Genomic DNA, 9,740 nt, shown 5'->3' on the forward strand with positions numbered 1-9,740 from the left:
CCCGTTTCGGCATTGTATCTCTAAACCACACTAAATTAACTACAGCGTGGAAGCAGGCCCTTCGGCCTAATTTACACCGATCAACATGTCCCATCTACACTAGTCCCACCTGCCCGCGTTTGTCCCATTTCCCTCTAAACCTGTCCTATCCATGTAGCTGTCTAAATGTTTCTTATACCTTGCAATAGATCCTGCCTCAACTATCTCCTCAGGCAGCTCGTTCCATACACCCACTTCCGTTAGTGTAAAAAAAGGTTACCCTTCATGTTCCTATTAAATCTTTCCCCCCTCACCTTAAACCTATTCCCCTCTCACCTTAAACCTATACACATACTCAATGCTTCTGATGAAGGGTCCTGCTTCATCTCAGCACAGTGCATCTCTCCACAGACGCTGCCTGACCTGCCGAGTGTTTTCTGTTATTATTTACCCACACCTTCTGTGATAAAAGGGTGACACGGTGGCACAGCAGTAGAGTTGCTGCCTTACAGCACATTCAGTGCCGGAGACCCGAGTTCCATCCTGACTACGGGTGCTGTCTGTACGAACTTTGTACATTCACCCTGTGACTGCATGGGTTTTCACCGAGATATTGTATGTAGGATAGTGTTAATGTGCGGGGATTGCTGGTCGGCACAGACTCAGTAGGCCAAAGGGCCTGTTTCCGCGCTGTATCTCTAAAACTAAGACTAAAAATGCTAAACCTGATTTCTATTATTTGCATTTTATTTTGTATTTTCATTTCCAATTCTTGTGGTTTACTTGCAGGTGATTCTAAATCCTTTAAAGCCTCGCATGTCCCTCTCCAAAGGTATTTTATCTATCGTTAACATCTGGGCACTGGCGTCTTGTTTTTCTCTGCCTCACGCTATTTACCAGACGTTGTTTCACTACATGTACAGGTAAATGTTACTGAAATACCTCCCTTCCCCATCCCACTGCCCCTATCACTCATCCCAGCCTTGTGGAGTAGTGGGTTGATGTCTACAGCACTCTAGCTTCTGGGCCCAAAACATAGGTCACGGAGTCACATAGAGTGTATACAGGCCATTCAGCCCAACAGGTTCATGCTAACCATTCATATTAATCCTATTTTCAAGAACTAGCAGTGGCACAGTGGCACAACGGTAGAGTTGCTGCCTTACAGCGCCAGAGACTCGTGTTTGATCCTCACTACAGGTGCTGACTGTACAGAGTTTGTATGTTCTCCCCGTGACCTGCGTGGGTTTTCTCCCGGTTAGTAGGTTAATTTGTTACGGTATAATTATGAATTATAAATCAAGCTAAACTTAAATTACAGTCATCCAGCGTGGAAATAGGCCCTTTGGCCCTTTGGCCCAACTTGCCCACACCGACCAACATGTCCCATCTAAACTAGACCTACCTGCCTGTGTTTGGCCCTTATCACTCTACACCTATCCTATCCATGTACCTGTCCTAATCTTTCATTACCATTGTGATAGTACCTATCTCAACTTCCTCCTCAATCAGCTCAATCTATACACCTACCATCCTTTTGCCGAAATGCCTTGCAGCGCCTGAGGCCTGGGTGTGATGTTGGCTATGGGTGCTGTCTGTACAGAGTTTGTATATTTAGGAAAGAACAGCAGATGCTGGTAAAATGGAGGATAGACACAAAATGCTGCAGTAACTCAGCGGGTGAGGCAGCATCTATGGAGAGAAGGAATTTGCAACGCTTCGGATTGAGACCATTCTTCAGACTGAAGCGTCACCAATTCCTTCTCTCCATGGAAACTGCCTCACCTGCTGAGTTACTCCAGCATTTTGTTTCTACCTCAGAGAGTACGTACTCCCTGTGACTGCATGGGCTTTCTCCAGGTGCTCTGGTTCCCTCCAGCATCCCAAAGACGTGTAAGTTTGTAGGTTAATTGGCTTCAGTAATTGTAACTTGTCCTTGGTGTGTATGACCAAACTCGCAGAACTGGGTCTCTGCGCATCCCTCTGCAATTGGATCCTCGACTTCCTCATTCACAGACCACAGTTTGTTCGTATTGGTGGAAATGTGTCAGCCTCGATAACAATCAGCACGGGAGCACCTCAAGGCTGCGCGCTAAGCCCCCTGCTGTACTCACTCTATACTGATGACTGCGTAGCCGGTCTCAGTGCGAACTCCATCATCAAGTTCGCTGAGGACACCACTGTTGTGGGACGTATCACTGATGGGGATGAGTCAGAGTATAGAAGAGAGATCGAGCAACTGTCCATATGGTGCCAGCACAATAACCTGGCCCTCAACACCAGCAATACCAAGGAACTGATTGTGGACTTTGGAAGGTGTAGGATGGGGACCCACAGCCCCGTTTATATCAACGGGTCGATGGTTGAAAGTGTCAAGAGCTTCAAATTCCTGGGCGTGCACATCTCTGAAGATCTTTCCTGGTCCGAGAACACTAATGCAATTATCAAGAAAGCTCATCAGAGCCTCTACTTCCTGAGAAGACTACGGGTTTGTCAAGGAGGACTCTCTCTAACTTCAACAGGTGAACAGTAGAGAGCATGCTGACCGGTGGCATCGTGGCTTGGTTCGGCAACTTGAGTGCCCTGGAAAGGAAAAGACTACAAAAAGTAGTAAACACTGCCCAGTCCATCATCGGCTCTGACCTTCCTTCCATCGAGGGGATTTATCGCAGACGCTGCCTCAAAAAGGCTGGCAGTATCATCAAAGACCCACAACATCCCGGCCACACACTCATCTCCCTGCTACCTTCAGGTAGAAGGTACAAGACCCTGAAGACTGCAACAACCAGGTTCAGGAATAGCTACTTCCCCACAGCCATCAGGGTATTGAACCTGGCTCGGACAAAACTTTAATTATTAATAACCAATTATCTGTTATTTGGCACGTTATGATTTTATTTATTCATGTGTGTATATATTTATATTATAGTATATGGACACATTGATCTGTTTTGTAGTAAATGCCTACTATGTTCTGTGTGCTGAAGCAAAGCAAGAATTTCATTGTCCTATCAGGGACACATGACAATAAACTCACTTGAACTTGAACTTGACATTGCTAGGTGTACGGGGTGATCACTGGACAGCGTGGACTTGGTGGGAGCCAGTGGAAAGGGAAACGGGAGATAAAGATGGTGATATAGGGAGATATAGAATAAATGAATGAAAGATATGGAAAAAAGTAACAATGATAAAGGAGACAGGCTACAGACACACCCTCCTCCCCTCTACCGCCTTTGGAATGTGGGTGGAAACCACAGCACCCGGAGAAAATCCATGTGGTCACGGGGAGATCATACAAACTCTGCACAAACAGCACCCGTAGTCAGGATCGAACCCAGGTCTCTGTCACTGTGGGGCATCAACTCTACCGCTGCGCCACCGTGCTGCCCTCTACAAAAAGGGGACCAGAACTGCACACAATAGAGTCAGTTCAAATCCCACAAATGCAGTTGTGGGAATTTGAATTCATCAAGTCTACTCTGCCATTCAATCATGTCTGATCTATCTTTACCTCTAAACCCCTTTCTTCTGCCTTCTCCCCATAACCCCTGACACCCGTACTAATCAAGAATATAACTATCTCAGTCTTAAAAATATCCATTGGTTTCCACACCCTTCTGTGGCAACGAATTCCACAGATTCACCACCTCACCGTTCTCCACACCCTCAACTCATGAAACCTCTAACCCGCTTTCTCCGCTTGTCCCTTCCTTCCATAGAGAAGATCATCAGGAGTCATTGCGTCCCCGCTTTTCCAAAGCCTTCAGAAGTCTTCAGGAGGTGCATGGACCAGTCAACCTTCAACATTCAGTTGGTTCCCCCACAACGTCTACACCGTCCTGCTCACTGGTCAACGTGTCCAATTCAACAACACCCTCTACTTTGCCTTCCACTGGGTGGCCGTGAGCAGCACCTGTTGGAACCCCTTCATCTACTGTTGGATGGACAACAGGTTCCGCTCCGACCTCATGACCCTTCTGGCCAAGTGCGGGGGGAGAAGGAGGAGAGGAGGCAAGATCCTGGTGCTCACCGCAGCCAGCGGAGACGGGAGGCAGTCGGGGGTGAGATTGGAGGACAAGCCTGGCCCGTCCACGGAGAATATGAGTTTCTACCTTGGTGGGTGCAGGGGTAACAATGGGGAGGTGAGTACACTTTAGACTTTACAGATTCCCCGTTGAAACTTGGCCCAGGTATTATGGGCCAAGGCATCTGTACCATCTGGGCCAAGATTGACTGGCAATTAATTCTAAAAGGGTTGACGGTGGATATGCAATGGAAGACATTTAAAGACTGCATGGATGAACTACAAAAATTGTTCATCCCAGTTTGGCAAAAGAATAAATCAGGGAAGGTAGTGCATCCGTGGATAACAAGGGAAATCAGGGATAGTATCAAAGCGAAGGATGATGCGTACAAATTAGCCAGAAAAAGCAGCATACCGGAGGACTGGGAGAAATTCAGAGACCAGCAGAGGAGGACAAAGGGCTTAATTAGGAAAGGAAAAATAGATTATGAAAGAAAACTGGCAGGGAACATAAAAACTGACTGCAAAAGTTTTTATAGATATGTGAAAAGAAAGAGATTAGTTAAAACAAATGTAGGTCCCTTGCAGTCAGAAACGGGTGAGTTGATCATGGGGAACAAGGATATGGCGGACCAATTGAATAACTACTTTGGTTCCGTCTTCACTAAGGAAGACATAAATAATCTGCCGGAAATAGCAGGGAACCGCGGGTCAAAGGAGTTGGAGGAATTGAGTGAAATCCAGGTTAGCCGGGAAGTGGTGTTGGGTAAATTAAATGGATTAAAGGCCGATAAATCCCCAGGGCCAGATAGGCTGCATCCCAGAGTACTTAAGGAAGTAGCTCCAGAAATAGTGGATGCATTAGTAATAATCTTTCAAAACTCTTTAGATTCTGGAGTAGTTCCTGAGGATTGGCGGGTAGCAAACGTAACCCCACTTTTTAAGAAGGGAGGGAGAGAGAAAACGGGGAATTACAGACCAGTTAGTCTAACATCGGTAGTGGGGAAACTGCTAGAGTCAGTTATTAAAGATGGGATAGCAGCACATTTGGAAAGTGGTGAAATCATTGGACAAAGTCAGCATGGATTTACAAAAGGTAAATCATGTCTGACGAATCTTATAGAATTTTTCGAGGATGTAACTAGTAGCGTGGATAGGGGAGAACCAGTGGATGTGGTGTATCTGGACTTCCAGAAGGCTTTCGACAAGGTCCCACATAAGAGATTAGTTTACAAACTTAAAGCACACGGCATTGGGGGTTCAGTATTGATGTGGATAGAGAACTGGCTGGCAAACAGGAAGCAAAGAGTAGGAGTAAACGGGTCCTTTTCAGAATGGCAGGCAGTGACTAGTGGGGTACCGCAAGGCTCAGTGCTGGGACCCCAGCTATTTACAATATATATTAATGATCTGGATGAGGGAATTGAAGGCAATATCTCCAAGTTTGCGGATGCCACTAAGCTGGGGGGCAGTGTTAGCTGTGAGGAGGATGCTAGGAGACTGCAAGGTGACTTGGATAGGCTGGGTGAGTGGGCAAATGTTTGGCAGATGCAGTATAATGTGGATAAATGTGAGGTTATCCATTTTGGTGGCAAAAACAGGAAAGCAGACTATTATCTAAATGGTGGCCGACTAGGAAAAGGGGAGATGCAGCGAGACCTGGGTGTCATGGTACACCAGTCATTGAAAGTGGGCATGCAGGTGCAGCAGGCAGTGAAGAAAGCGAATGGTATGTTAGCTTTCATAGCAAAAGGATTTGAGTATAGGAGCAGGGAGGTTCTACTGCAGTTGTACAGGGTCTTGGTGAGACCACACCTGGAGTATTGCGTACAGTTTTGGTCTCCAAATCTGAGGAAGGACATTATTGCCATAGAGGGAGTGCAGAGAAGGTTCACCAGACTGATTCCTGGGATGTCAGGACTGTCTTATGAAGAAAGACTGGATAGACTTAACATAGAAACATAGAAACATAGAAAGTAGGTGCGAGAGTAGACCACCAGGTCCGTCGAGCCCGCACCGCCATTCGCTCATGGCTGAACACTAAACAGACACACTTACCCACAAACAGTAGACATAAGACACAGAACACAAGACACTACCCTCCCCTTTATACCGCTATCACCCCTCTCCACCCCAAGAACCTCGTGATCTCCTGGGGGAGGCAAAAAAAACTTGGTTTATACTCTCTAGAATTTAGGAGATTGAGAGGGGATCTTATAGAAACTTACAAAATTCTTAAGGGGTTGGACCGGCTAGATGCAGGAAGATTGCTCCCGATGTTGGGGAAGTCCAGGACAAGGGGTCACAGCTTAAGGATAAGGGGGAAATCCTTTAAAACCGAGATGAGAAGAACTTTTTTCACACAGAGAGTGGTGAATCTCTGGAACTCCCTGCCACAGAGGGTAGTTGAGGCCAGTTCATTGGCTATATTTAAGAGGGAGTTAGATGTGGCCCTTGTGGCTAAGGGGATCAGAGGGTATGGAGAGAAGGCAGGTACGGGATACTGAGTTGGATGATCAGCCATGATCATATTGAATGGCGGTGCAGGCTCGAAGGACCGAATGGCCTACTCCTGCACCTAATTTCTATGTTTCTATGTTTCTATGTACCTGTGCTGTATTGTTCTATGTTTAGTTTAGTTCACTTCAGTTCAGTTTAGTTCAGTTTAGTTCAGTTTAGTTTAGTTTAGTTCAGTTTAGATTCTGGAGTAGTTCCTGAGGATTGGCGGGTAGCAAACGTAACCCCACTTTTTAAGAAGGGAGGGAGAGAGAAAACGCGGAATTACAGACCAGTTAGTCTAACATCGGTAGTGGGGAAACTGCTAGAGTCAGTTATTAAAGATGGGATAGCAGCACATTTGGAAAGTGGTGAAATCATTGGACAAAGTCAGCATGGATTTACAAAAGGTAAATCATGTCTGACGAATCTTATAGAATTTTTCGAGGATGTAACTAGTAGCGTGGATAGGGGAGAACCAGTGGATGTGGTGTATCTGGACTTCCAGAAGGCTTTCGACAAGGTCCCACATAAGAGATTAGTGTACAAACTTAAAGCACATGATGCGTACAAATTAGCCAGAAAAAGCAGCATACCGGAGGACTGGGAGAAATTCAGAGACCAGCAGAGGAGGACAAAGGGCTTAATTAGGAAAGGAAAAATAGATTATGAAAGAAAACTGGCAGGGAACATAAAAACTGACTGCAAAGGTTTTTATAGATATGTGAAAAGAAAGAGATTAGTTAAAACAAATGTAGGTCCCTTGCAGTCAGAAACGGGTGAGTTGATCATGGGGAACAAGGATATGGCGGACCAATTGAATAACTACTTTGGTTCCGTCTTCACTAAGGAAGACATAAATAATCTGCCGGAAATAGCAGGGAACCGCGGGTCAAAGGAGTTGGAGGAATTGAGTGAAATCCAGGTTAGCCGGGAAGTGGTGTTGGGTAAATTAAATGGATTAAAGGCCGATAAATCCCCAGGGCCAGATAGGCTGCATCCCACAGTACTTAAGGAAGTAGCTCCAGAAATAGTGGATGCATTAGTAATAATCTTTCAAAACTCTTTAGATTCTGGAGTAGTTCCTGAGGATTGGCGGGTAGCAAACGTAACCCCACTTTTTAAGAAGGGAGGGAGAGAGAAAACGGGGAATTACAGACCAGTTAGTCTAACATCAGTAGTGGGGAAACTGCTAGAGTCAGTTATTAAAGATGGGATAGCAGCACATTTGGAAAGTGGTGAAATCATTGGACAAAGTCAGCATGGATTTACAAAAGGTAAATCATGTCTGACGAATCTTATAGAATTTTTCGAGGATGTAACTAGTAGCGTGGATAGGGGAGAACCAGTGGATGTGGTGTATCTGGACTTCCAGAAGGCTTTCGACAAGGTCCCACATAAGAGATTAGTTTACAAACTTAAAGCACATGGCATTGGGGGTTCAGTATTGATGTGGATAGAGAACTGGCTGGCAAACAGGAAGCAAAGAGTAGGAGTAAACGGGTCCTTTTCACAATGGCAGGCAGTGACTAGTGGGGTACCGCAAGGCTCAGTGCTCGGACCCCAGCTATTTACAATATATATTAATGATCTGGATGAGGGAATTGAAGGCAATATCTCCAAGTTTGCGGATGCCACTAAGCTGGGGGGCAGTGTTAGCTGTGAGGAGGATGCTAGGAGACCGCAAGGTGACTTGGATAGGCTGGGTGAGTGGGCAAATGTTTGGCAGATGCAGTATAATGTGGATAAATGTGAGGTTATCCATTTTGGTGGCAAAAACAGGAAAGCAGACTATTATCTAAATGGTGGCCGACTAGGAAAAGGGGAGATGCAGCGAGACCTGGGTGTCATGGTACACCAGTCATTGAAAGTAGGCATGCAGGTGCAGCAGGCAGTGAAGAAAGCGAATGGTATGTTAGCTTTCATAGCAAAAGGATTTGAGTATAGGAGCAGAGAGGTTCTACTGCAGTTGTACAGGGTCTTGGTGAGACCACACCTGGAGTATTGCGTACAGTTTTGGTCTCCAAATCTGAGGAAGGACATTATTGCCATAGAGGGAGTGCAGAGAAGGTTCACCAGACTGATTCCTGGGATGTCAGGACTGTCTTATGAAGAAAGACTGGATAGACTTGGTTTATACTCTCTAGAATTTAGGAGATTGAGAGGGGATCTTATAGAAACTTACAAAATTCTTAAGGGGTTGGACAGGCTAGATGCAGGAAGATTGCTCCCGATGTTGGGGAAGTCCAGGACAAGGGGTCACAGCTTAAGGATAAGGGGGAAATCCTTTAAAACCGAGATGAGAAGAAACTTTTTTCACACAGAGAGTGGTGAATCTCTGGAACTCTCTGCCACAGAAGGTAGTCGAGGCCAGTTCATTGGCTATATTTAAGAGGGAGTTAGATGTGGCCCTTGTGGCTAAAGGGATCAGGGGTTATGGAGAGAAGGCAGGTACGGGATACTGAGTTGGATGATCAGCCATGATCATATTGAATGGCGGTGCAGGCTCGAAGGGCCGAATGGCCTACTCCTGCACCTAATTTCTATGTTTCTATGTTTAGCTTAGTTTAGCTTAGTTTAGTTTAGTTTAGGTTAGTTTAGTACAGTTTAGTTTAGTTCAGTTTAGAGATATCAACGATCACAAGCGACCACCTAAAATTCTTAAAGGATTGGACAGGCTAGGTGTAGGAAAAATGTTCCCCATGTTGAGGGAGTCCAGATCCAGGGGTCACAGTTTAAGAATATGGGGTAGGCCATTTAGGACTGAGACGAGGAAAAACATTTTCTCCCAGAGAATTGTGAATCTGTGGAATTCTCTGCCGCAGAAGGCAGTGAATGCCAATTCACTGGATGTTTTTGAAGAGGGAGTTAGATTTAGCTGTTAGGGCTTAAAGAATCAAGGGATATTGGGAAAAGCAGGAACGTGGTACTGATTTAGATGATTAGGCATGAACATATTGAATGGGGGCGCTGGCTGGAAGGGCTGAATGGCCTACTCCTGCACCTATTATCTGTTTCTATGTTTCTACCCCATACAAACTGGTTCTATGTTATCCTACTTTCTCACCCACTCCCTGCGCTCTATGGGGCAATTTACAGAGGGCCCATTAACCTGCAAACCCGCACGTCTTTGGGATGTGGGAGGAAACCGGAGCACCCAGAGAGAACCCACGTGGTCACAGGGCACGGGCATACGCACACGCACATGCACACGCAATGCAACAAACACGCATTGCAT

The sequence above is a fragment of the Amblyraja radiata genome, unplaced genomic scaffold (assembly GCF_010909765.2).
Source record: "Amblyraja radiata isolate CabotCenter1 unplaced genomic scaffold, sAmbRad1.1.pri S70, whole genome shotgun sequence".
Classification (NCBI taxonomy): Eukaryota; Metazoa; Chordata; class Chondrichthyes; order Rajiformes; family Rajidae; genus Amblyraja; species Amblyraja radiata.